We start from the raw sequence: 11,844 nt of genomic DNA on the forward strand, positions 1-11,844 counted from the left end.
AGCCTATCCTGGCACTCGCTCTGGAGACCAGGCTGGCCTCAAACTCACAGAGATCCACCTGCCTCTGCCTCCTGAGTGCTGGGATTAAAGGCGTGCACCACCAACGCCTGGCCCAAATATCTTCTTTCTATTGCAGAATCCTGCCTGTGGTGACAAGTTGCACTCAGTTATGCCTCCTTAGGTTCCTCTTTAATGTCAGAGCATCTCAGGTTTTCCTGATTTTGTGATTTGGATAATTTTGAAGAGAACGTAGTAAGAACCTCCACAGTGGAGTTTCTCTAACATTAATTTCATGATTAGGGTAGGGTTAGTGGTTACATGAGGAAGAGCACAGATCTTGAATGCTGTTTTCTTCAGGGGTGTGTCTGTCACCAGGATTCATGAGGATGACCTGTTTTTCTGTTGGCTTAGCAGCTGCACCTGAATCTTCTGATATTTCAACTACCATCTGCACCCTGCTGCACCACAGTCAGCACCCCACCCCTCAGACGGTGGCCTGGTGGGACTTCTGGTCCTGCCATCACCGGCTCAGCTGTGGCTGCCAAATGGAGGTTTTAACTAAGTCTCTATTCTATTTACCAACAAAGACTCAAAGTCAGATGTTGGGGTGAAAACCTGCCAGATCAGAGAAGCTGAGAAGCAACCAGCTGACCTTCCTTTTTGACTGGAGACCTGGCAAGAGACATATCTCTCCACTTGTCCCAAACCAAAAAGACTGAATTTCTAAGTCCCTCCCTACTCCTTCCTGTGTGTCTTTCTATCATATTCCTGGTTCCTCCAGACTCTCTGTGGCTAATTTCTGTCAACTAGTTGCTAGCTCAACTCCCTGATGCACAGTTAATTTTATTAACACAGTCTCGGAGTTTCACAGTGTGATCAAATATCATTCACCTTGATCCCCTGGCTTGAATTGAGTGTGTCAGATTTCTAAGAAGGAAACCTGCATGGCACATTTGAAATGTCTCTGCATGAAAAGTCTGTTTCTTCTCATTTACTAATTTATTCAATATTGACTTACATAAGCTGACTTGTAAGTTTTAAGCTTTGGGTTATAGAATCTAATTTTACTTTTTCTATCATTTACTTTCTGTTATTGCTTAAATGATTCTAGCATTGGTTATTGGGAGTTCTTCCACCTGGCTCCTCTGTTCCTTTGACCTATTGTGTGTGTGGCATGCATGTATGTTGTATACATATGTGTGTATATGTGGCATGTGCATATGCATGTATGTGTGTTGTGTATATGTATAGGTTGTGTTGTGTGTTTGTTGTATGTGTGCATGTGTGGGTGTATGTTGTATGTGTGTATGTGTGTATGTATATATGTTGTGTGCATGTGTGTTTGCATATGTATAGTGTTTATTTGTTAATATATATTGTATGTGTGTATGTGTGTATGTGTGTATGTATATATGTTGTGTGCATGTGTGTGTTTGCATATGTATAGTGTATATATGTTACTACATGTTGTATGTGTGTGTTAATGCCTCTTTTCTTATGGCACTACAAGATGTTCTAGGCTCATTTCTTGTATTTCCTGTTCCTGTCTTAGAATCGTCCAGTTGACACTCAAGTTTGACAGATACTAATTTAAGTTTATAATTTGAAGAAAAGATATGTTGGAGGATTTGTGACTTCTATATTTTTATATAGATACCTAAAATCATGTATGTATGTATGTATGTATGTATGTATGTATGTATGACATGAAAGTAGAAGTGAAACTCTCTGGGGTGAAGAAAGGGCCTAAGGGAGGTGAGAAACAGTGGGGTACACAGTTTATAATGTATACTTGTATGGAAATGTCCTGTGTAGCCCAATGCCATGTACAATTGATATTAACAATGAAAACTAGCAAATGGATTCTAGGGGACACTGTAAAGACCGCCACAGGGAAATGTAGGCAGAGTGAAGAGTTAGATGCCATTCTAAGTGTAATCAAATGACATATGCTGGAAGTGAGTCAAGGGAGACATATTCTTTTATTAACCTATTTTTGATCTATTTACTGAGTAGAGGATGGACTGTAGGGAAAGCAAGATTAAAACCAAAAGAGGTGATGTAGGAGGCCATGATATCAGTGCAAAGACGGCATCTCACCCTCAGGCATTAGTGATGGAAGTACTGTGCATTGTACAGCTAGTGTCCCATGGCTAGACCCTAAAGTATCAGACTGAGGACTGATGAATGGCAGGTGAGATGAGATCATGAATGGAAGGAAACAAATCAAGGCCCAAGAGCACTAGCTAAGCACGTTTGGGAAACTCACATAGGCTCAGGTTTGGGGTGGACAAGCAAGTGTTGTGTCTTAGCTATATCAAACGTTAGCTTCAAATATTAAATATATAGTAAAACATTTTAAGCAGGCATCTTCTGGGTTTGCAAATGCACATTTGGGCTTGAATCTGGGGAGAGGTCATGGTTAGAAAGGTACATTTGGGAATGCTTGACACCCAGATGGGGTCTGGGTCTCTGTGATATTCTCAAGAGAGGATTTTAATTAAGACAAGTAGGTGAAGAATAACTGACAGAAGGCAGCAGAAGAAGGCTCAAGAAAGGGAACTATGAAGGAATAATAAGCAGAATAGAAACAAGGAACCTGGTATCATAGCATCCGGGACAAAGACATACTTAGGAAGGAGGTGGTGGCACTGTAGACTTCCGAAGAGACTAAGACAGGGGCTAAGAACTGTTCATTGGTCTCATGATTTCCTTTCTCTTCACAGTTGAACAACATTCCTTTGTCTTAGCAGGAAGGGAGAATTTGGTAATTTTGACCAGAGTTGCTTCTCTGTGGTAGGGGAGAACAGCAGGCTTGTTATGTTTCAGAGACGTTCCCCATGGAGATGTGGGGGTGACAGTTGGAAACCCTTTAACTTTGTCATGACTGACGTGGAAAAGATCTCACAGTAGTGCTAAGGTAATGAGAGCACCACAAACATCTTAAGATGTGAAATATTTGGACATAAGCTGGTGTGGATGAGGCACTTGAGAGGCAATGAGATGATAGTGCAGAAATGGAGATTATCAGTCACATGGTGACAGGGAAGGAGAATGGATTCTGAACAGCAGGCAGTTCTAGGAGCTGGAGAGAATTGCAGGATGCCAGAAACGTACTCTAGCTTAAATCTTAGAATTGGACTTGGGCTTGTTCCAATTCTGACTCTTTAGTCTGAATCTGTCTTGTTGGACATTTTTTTTTTCTTTAAATGCCATTGACTGAAGGATGAATTGTTGGGCAGATCTAAAAGAGTGCAGGTAAAATTTAGTTAAACTGAAAACCCAGCCTGGCTCATGAATTTGCAGGAATGAGTTATAACAAGCCAGCAGAAGCAGCATAAACTGGAAAAAGTGCATTTGAAGAAAAGCAAGTGCCAATTGTAATTGGTTCCTGGAGGAGGGAGAGCTTAGATCAATTTGAAAGACAAGGAAGGTAGAGGAAGGTTAATTGGAGATGGTTATTTATAGGTTTATGTCTCTTACATTCTGTATATGAAAATCATCACATTCTGTTTTTTTTTTCTTTCAGAAACATGTTGACATTATCACCCTTGAGAACTTTGCCCATGACTTTCCAGGACAGGAGTGAACCAGCTACACTGTCAATTTAGCATGAGGGAAGGGAAATAGCAGGGTAGTTACCAGGCTAGCACAGGGCATACCCATTCCATGAAAGAAAGTGTCACACCCATTCCACAAATAAGAAAAGAGCCATTACTCCCTATGCCCTGTGCCTCCTTCTCCTCAGCCACAAAACGCTGGTGTTTCTCTTAAGAGAAGGAAGGAGGTTGATGTGTTAGGGAGAGTGTCAAAGGAGATAGTTAATAACTTGGGGTACTGGATTGTTCTGTTTTGAATAACTTTTTTCTCCTGCTTGAATCTCAGCTTTGTTTTCTCTTTATTTAGCTCTTAAAATGTTTTGGTTTTTAAGGATTTTTATTTATTATTTTAATATCTAGTTGTGATTCCTTTATTGAGTTTAAGAAATTGATACATATGTATCTGTGTGTAGGTATGTGTACAGTATTGCAGTGCCCACAGAGGCCTGAAGAGCTTGTTGGTTCCTGGGGCCTCCAATGATCTGTTATGTAACAAACCTTGTAGGTGTGTCCAGCCTTTTGACACTGTCACATGATGTCATCTACAAAATTAACGCCCAACAACCTATATAGGGTTACAAAAATGGAACAAAACCAAACCAAAAGCCAAACCTAACAAAACCAAAAAACCTTGCGAAAACTCAGTGTTGCAAGTTTGTGCTTAAGTGTTGGGCTTTGGTCACATCTGTCCTTAGTGGTAAGTGGTCTAAGGTCATGGGTTGGACACACCTCTGAGTAATTCTGGTGTATATACTCAGTATAGACCCCTGGCTCAAAAATCCAATGTCCCCCATCCCTTTTCTCATTTAGAATTCACGTTTTTTTTTTTTTAACATTTTCTGGCAGGATGAAATTAATGGCTGTATTCTGACTTTATCTTTCCATTTGAGGTATGTAGACACAAAAGTTTGCACTGATATACCATTCTGAAGGTGGTTTTAGGTGGGAGCATGTTTAAATGTATGTGTTGGTCAGCTTCTCACAGTAGAATGAGTGTGTGTGTGTGTCATAGAGTCATTTTCAAGATGAGTTACATGGTCACAGAGGCAAAATTAATATTGTGGTGTGAAAAATTATGGCATAAGGAAAACAATTCCTTGGAAGAAGATTATCAACTAATCATAACGTCTTCAATGAGGTGCATAGGGGAAGAAACTCGGAGTAATGCTATATGGAAGGTTGTGGTATTGACTTATTTTTAGTTACAAGACGTTAAATTCCACATTTGTTTTGACAAGTGAGAACAGTAATTACTAATTAATGGGACTGACAATGACAATGGCCTTTTACTGCCACAGATTGAGAAACTTTGCTGAAGTGAAAAAGTTGAGTTTTGTTTTTACTTCTACTTCCTGGCCTGTTTGTATTCTGTGCATGTCTGTCTGTCTGTCTGTTTGTGGGTATAACCACATCATGGTATGAGTGTGGAAGTCAGAATATAGCTTAGAAAATGGGTTCTCTTCTTCACTCAGGTGGGTTCTGGGGATCTAACTTTGGTAGTCAGACTTGGCAGCAAGTGCCTTTATCTGCTGAGTCCATGTGTAATATTAGAAAGAATATCCTCTCTCATTCATTTAGGTGACAGCAATGGGGATAGTCAATTAGTCAGTAGAGTCTTCAGAGGAAACAGACTCATGCTAGGGAATCTAATGGAAGCACTTTAGCCTGTGACATTGGTCATGTAGGTGGCTCCTGGGCCATCTTGGGCTGCTGGGAAGCAGAGTCAGGTGTTGATGTTTAGAACCAAGTGAGGGATGCAGAGAGAGGAATGTTCAATGGCAGAAGAGCCAAGGGACAGTCAAAATGGAAGGGGTACTGAGGTAGGAATGGAGGCAGCTGTGGTTTCGTTTTCTGCCTCACTTTCTTTGGTCTCTGCCTTGGAGTTTCTATTGCTGTGGTAAAACACCATGACCAAAAGCAGCTTGGGGAGGTATTGGGAATGTTCCTTTACACTGTGTGAAGATGTGTCACTGTGATTGGTTTAATAAAGAGCTGAATGGCTATTAGCTAGGCTGGAAGATGTTAAGCAGGACTTCTGGAGACAGAGAGGACTCAGAGAGGAAAAAAAGTGGAGTTGCCAGTCAGACACAGAGGAAGCAAGACATACAGAAGGAGAGGTAAAAGCCACAGGCTGTGTGGCAGCATGTAGATGACTAGAAATGGGTTAATTTAAGTTATAAGAGATAGTGGGACAAGCCTAAGCTGTAGGCTGAGCTTTCATAATTAATAATAAGCCTTCCTGTAATATTTTTGTGAGCTGGGGTCCCTCCCTCCCAAAATCTACTACATAGTTTTTATCAAAGGAAGTCAGGACAGGAACCCAAGCAGGGCAGAAACCTAGAAGTAGGAGCTGATGCAGAGGTTATAGAGGAGTGTTGCTTACTGACTTGGTACTCCTGGCTTGCTCAGCTTGCTTTCTTATAAACTCAGGACCATCTGCCCAGGGGTGGCTCCATCCAAAGTTGTCTGGGCCCTCCTACATTAGTTATTAAGAAAAATCATGGCAGACTTGCTTTACAAGCCAATCTTATAAAGGCTTTTTCTCAATTAAGATCCCCTCTTCCCAGATATGTCTAGGTTTATGTCAAGTTGACAAAGCCAACAAGCACAGCCACCATCAGGGTGTCCTACTAATTGTCAGGACCTGGAAGGCAGATTGACAAGGGAGCTGAGGGCAGGAAGAGTGGGGAGACGATCTGACTGCCACAGACAGTGAGTGGCTCAGGCACCTGCCCTTCTCACTTGTTTCTGCTCCAAGATCTTTTCTTCCTCCCTGGTGAGTAAGAGCAGGGAAAGATACCTCCTCTCATTGTGTGTGAGAGGCACAAATGGTCCCTGACTCTTACAGCCTTTCATACCCTGGAGGTGGGAACACAGCATCTCTGTCTCTAGTCTACCCCATCACTCCAGGTTGTGGTATCACTTTCCCAGTGGGGATAAAAGTGGGACAAGGGATAAGCCTTTAGCATTCTAGGGAGAATGAGGGTAATGAAAGCCCAGATTCCTCTCAGAAGGAGCCACACGCTGCTCAAGATGCAAACACATTGTACCTTTATTAAATGCATCCATCACTGAGCTTCATAACAACAGGCCTTTGTGACGTCATCTGAATGCTGCTAGCTTTCTTGGGCAGTTCAGCTTGATCTTACACACACTGCTGAGAAACTTGGCTTTGCAACACATGTATGAGTGGATGGATGCTTTATTCCATTAATCATAAAAGCAATGTTCTTTCTTAATTAGGGATCCTTGAGAGACGGTTTTGAGTGTTTCCTGTGGTAAATTAATGATTGTCTGTAGCTTATCAAGTTGATAAGCACAGTTTATATAGTTTTTTTTGGCGTGTTAATAAAACACTGTTAAGCACTTAAACATCTGTAGGCTAATCAGCCTTCTTTGGGCATAGGTCTTCAATTGGGACCTCTGTCATCATATTTACTGCCAAGTTATTTTATATAGGGATGATATCATCAATGCAACCACTGCCTAGCAATGTAACAAACCCACTTATCAGGCAGAGCTACTAAGACACCCTTGTTTATAATGAGTCCTCCCTGCTTTATGGTGTTTGCTGTTTTATTTTTTTTGTGTGATAGTCTCAGAACTTCATGGTGGAGGACGGTAAACATCCTGACACTCAGCTCTCAGAAAACACCAGATGATGCTTTTTTTCTCTCAATAATCAGAACTGATTTTGTTCTCTGGAAACCCATAGGCAAGATCTTCTCACCACTATGAATTACTCATGTGAATCCCAAGAAGAAAGATCAGATGTTATCATACCATGTCATGACTGTGTTATTGGTAACAAATCTGAAAAACGGACTTTAAGTTTAGGGTTGATATTCTTAGGTGCAATATTTCTGATAGGAGAGTCAGAGCTGACATGTGCTCAGGATACTACTGGGGACCAGAGTTGCCTCTGCCTTTTGGCTCCATTTTGAGTGGAAAGATGGCTTCTTCCGCTTTGGCTTAAAACATAAATAAAGGCAAACCTTTCCAAATCTGTTTTACAGAGCTCATAGAGTTGAAATCAGCCTCTCCCTTTGGCTTTGTCTGAACATCCCAGTTAGGAAGAATAGGGCCATGCCTACTTTTCTGCAATATTATTGGAACAATAAACATAAGTAGTCTAATTTGATTGGACTGGAGGTGCTTTTCCAATCACACTCTCCAACAGTACTTCCCACTTATGACTGGACAAAGTCAGGATGGGAATGTAGGTTAGTAGGTAGAGGGCTTCCCTAGCACAAAGGAAACCTGGTGTTTGATCCCCATCACTGCATAGACCTGGCAGACAGTTTGGCAGCCCAGCACTGGGGAAGTAGAGGCAGGAGGATTAGAAGTTCAAAGTCTTTCTGGGCTATATAGTGAGATCCATGCCAGCTTAAGCTACATGGAACCTGCCTTAAAAACAAAACAAATAGAAAAAACCCCCAAAACAACCCCCCTAACCAACAATAACCCATAATTTGGGGGAAAAAACTCCTCATAACCAAACCAACCAACCAACCAACCAACCAACCAACCAAACCAAACAAACTAAAAAACCCCCACCAGTTTCTCAGTAAGTACCATGAAAACAAACAAACAAAAAATGAAGATGTTTAAGTGTTAATTTATAGTTTTCAGTTTTGTTCTCTTTAGAAGCTATTTTACTTTAGAGGATTTTTCTTTTGGTCTTATTTCACTAATGATCTGAACTATGGCTCCTCAGATGACTCCTAGCCGTCCTCAGTCCTAACCTGAGCTGGCCCTTCCATAGAGTGACATCTGCATGGTGTGGTTTGGTCCACCTCTGCCAAGTTTTCTGGAGTGATGAAAAGGCTTAAGAACAGATAGATTCTGGACTCAGCCCAGAGAGCCACAGTCTGAGAGCTAGGCACTTAGAAAATGCATTTTTAATAAGCTAGAAAAGTAAATGTCATGGCCATTAAACTTTCAGAACCACTGTCCTAGAGAGTCATTTTCTACCAAGAACAAATTTGTTCTCTCAGTTGCAGCGTTTTCCAGGTCAATAGTACGCTGGGAGAAATGAAGCAAGTGTCTATTCCTGTGTTACAGCAAAGTACTTCCCCAGCAAAATCCCATCCTGTGTTACAGTAAAGGACTCCTCCAGCAAAGTCCCATCCTGTGTTACAGTAGAGGACTTCCCCAGCAAATGCCCATCCTGTGTTACAGCAAAGTGCTTCCCCAGCAAAGTCTCATCTTGTGTTACACAGTAAAGGACTTCCTAATAAAAGGCCCAATGCTGTATTATGGTAAAGGGGTCCCCTAATAAGAGGTCTGTCCTGTGCTACACCAAAGGGCTTTCAGCTTCTGTCCTTGGAAGTAGTTTTGTTATCCTGGAAGTCCTCAGATCAGTGGTTCTCAACCTTCCTAATGCTGTGACCCTTTAATACAGTTCCTTGTGTTGTGGTGACTCCCAACCATAAAATTATTTTTTTACTACCTCATAACTGTAATTTTGCTACTATTATGAATAGTAAGGCAAATGTCAGATATGCAGGATATCTGATCTCTAATCCCTGTGAAAGAGTCTTTCAACCCTAAAGGGGCCATAGCTCACAGGTTGACAAATGCTGCCTTAGAGTGATTTGCATTAGCAAATGTGGTTGGTGGAATTGTTTTGCTTGTGAGATGATACAATGCATGATTGCAGTTAAGCTATGCTTTCTAGAGCCTCATGCAATTGTTCTAAGGACTTTGAGCTGCCATATGCAAGGCCTGGGGACTGGGTGTCTACCTTGTCTATAACTGGGTGGATACTATAACAAAAGCTCTGTTAAAAAATGTGAAGGGGGACTTTAAGCTCTATTACAGAGCTCTAGTCCTGAAAACAGCTTGGTATTGGCACAAAAATAGACCAATGGAATAGAGTTGAAAACCTTGATATTAACCCACACACCTATGAACACCTGATTTTTGACAAACAATCCAAGTTTATACGCTGGAACAAAGAGAACATCTTCAACAAATGGTGCTGGCATAACTGGATGCAAATATGTAGAAGACTACAGATAGACCACCGTGCACAACACTTAAGTCAAAATGGATCAAAGACTTCAATATAAACCCAGCCACACTGAACCTACTAGAAGATAAAGTGGGAAATACCCTTGAATTAATCGGTACAGGAGACCGATTCCTGAACATAACACCAGTAGCACAGACACTGAAATCAACAATTGATAAATGGGACCTCCTGAAACCGAGAAGCTTCTGTAAGGCAAAGAACATAGTCAGCAAGACAAAATGGCAGCCCACATACTGGGAAAAATATTCACCAACCTCACATCTGACAGGGGGCTGATCTCCAAAATATACAAAGAACTCAAGAAGCTAGTCTCCAAAACACCAAATAATCCAATTAAAAAATGAGGTACACAACTAAATAGACAATTCTCAATAGAGGAATCTAAAATGGCTGAAAGACACATAAGAAAGCTTTCAACATCCTTAGCCATCAGGGAAATGCAAATCAAAGCAACTCTGAGATACCATCTTACTCCTCTCAGATTGGCTAAAATCAAAAATGCCAATGACAGTTTATGCTGGAGAGGATGTGGAGAAAGGGGAACACTCTTCTACTGCTGGTGGAGTGCCAACTTGTACAGCCACTTTGGAAATCAGTATGGTGACTCCTCTAGAAAATGGGAATGAGTCTACCACAAGATCCAGCAATTCCACTCCTAGGCATATACCCAAAAGAAGCACATTGTTATAACAAGGACATCTGTTCAACCATGTTCACAGCAGCAGGATTTGTAATAGCCAGAAACTGGAAGCAGTTTAGATGCCCCTCAACCAAAGAATGGATAGAGAAAATGTGGTACATTTACACAATGGAGTACTACTCTTCAGAAAAAAAGGCAATGGAATCTTGAAATTTGCAGGAAAAATGGATGGAACTAGAAGAAACTATTCTGAGTGAGGACCCAATCACAAAAAGACAAACATGATATATACTCACTCATATGTGGACCTGCTTTATGATACATAGTAGTGACCATACTTTATCAGAGCTGTTTTTAATGATGTTGCTCAGAATGGTTTCCTTCCAGATGATGACTGAGAAGCTAATTAAGAAAAAAATGGTGCCAGGTACCACAAGAGTAACAGAACTGTGCTGTTTTCTGGGATTTTGTTTTTTACTTTTTTTTATTTTAATGTAGTGTGCTGGATGTCTCTACAATTTTGTTCAAATGACTGCAGAACCTGGAAAAGCTGTTGCTGCTATTGATGCATAACATACTTCTATTATTGGTCTCTCTCTCTCTCTCTCTCTCTCTCTCTCTCTCTCTCTCTCTCTCCACACACACACACACACACACACACACACACACACATATATACATAAAATTTGAATTTTTGGAAACTTTAGCTGTGTCAACTTTGGAAAAAAGTATCCCAGTTTACCGTGTTGAGTTGGCATTGTACAGAAATTAACAGCCATATTGGTCTAGAAATGTTGAACTTAATTTTTTTCCATTTGTACAGGGGTGACACACTATATTAAATATGTAAGGTCTTATCTACGTGGGTTTGATTACAAAAACTAATAAAGTATTCTCTAAATAAAAAAAAAAACTAGGAAAAAATGTGAAGCGGGGGCTGGAGAGATGGCTCAGAGGTTAAGAGTACCGTCTGCTCTTCCAGAGGTCCTGAGTTTAATTCCCAGCAACCACATGGTGGCTCACAACCATCCCTTATGAGATCTGGTGCCCTCTTCTGGTGTGCAGATATACATGGAAGCAGAATGTTGTATAAATAAATAAAATTAAAAAAATGTGAAGGGGCCAGAAAGATGGCTCAGCAGTTAGGGGAGCTTGCTACTCTTCCAAAGGACAGGAGTTTGATTCCCTGTACTGATGTCAGGTGATGTACAACTGCCGGCAGCTCTGGCTCTAGGGATCCAAAGCCCTCTTCTGGGCTCTGTGAGCACCTGCACACACACACACACACACACACACACACACACACACACACACACACACACATTTGCTTATACACATACACAATGCAGATGCAGACATAGACACACATATGTACACAGGCAGGCATATAACACAAACAGAAATTAAAACAAAAAACTAGACAAAGAGCTTTATTATGTGGACAGTAGAAAAGGGGAGAGGAATGAGTTGAAGGGTAGAAACAGGAGCACAAGGAGCAACTAACTAGATGTGAGAATGAGACAGTGTTGCTGAGGTGGGAACGACAAAGTTTTTATTTCAATTAAGCT

Source organism: Cricetulus griseus, chromosome 4 (assembly GCF_003668045.3).
Source record: "Cricetulus griseus strain 17A/GY chromosome 4, alternate assembly CriGri-PICRH-1.0, whole genome shotgun sequence".
NCBI classification, from domain to species: Eukaryota; Metazoa; Chordata; class Mammalia; order Rodentia; family Cricetidae; genus Cricetulus; species Cricetulus griseus.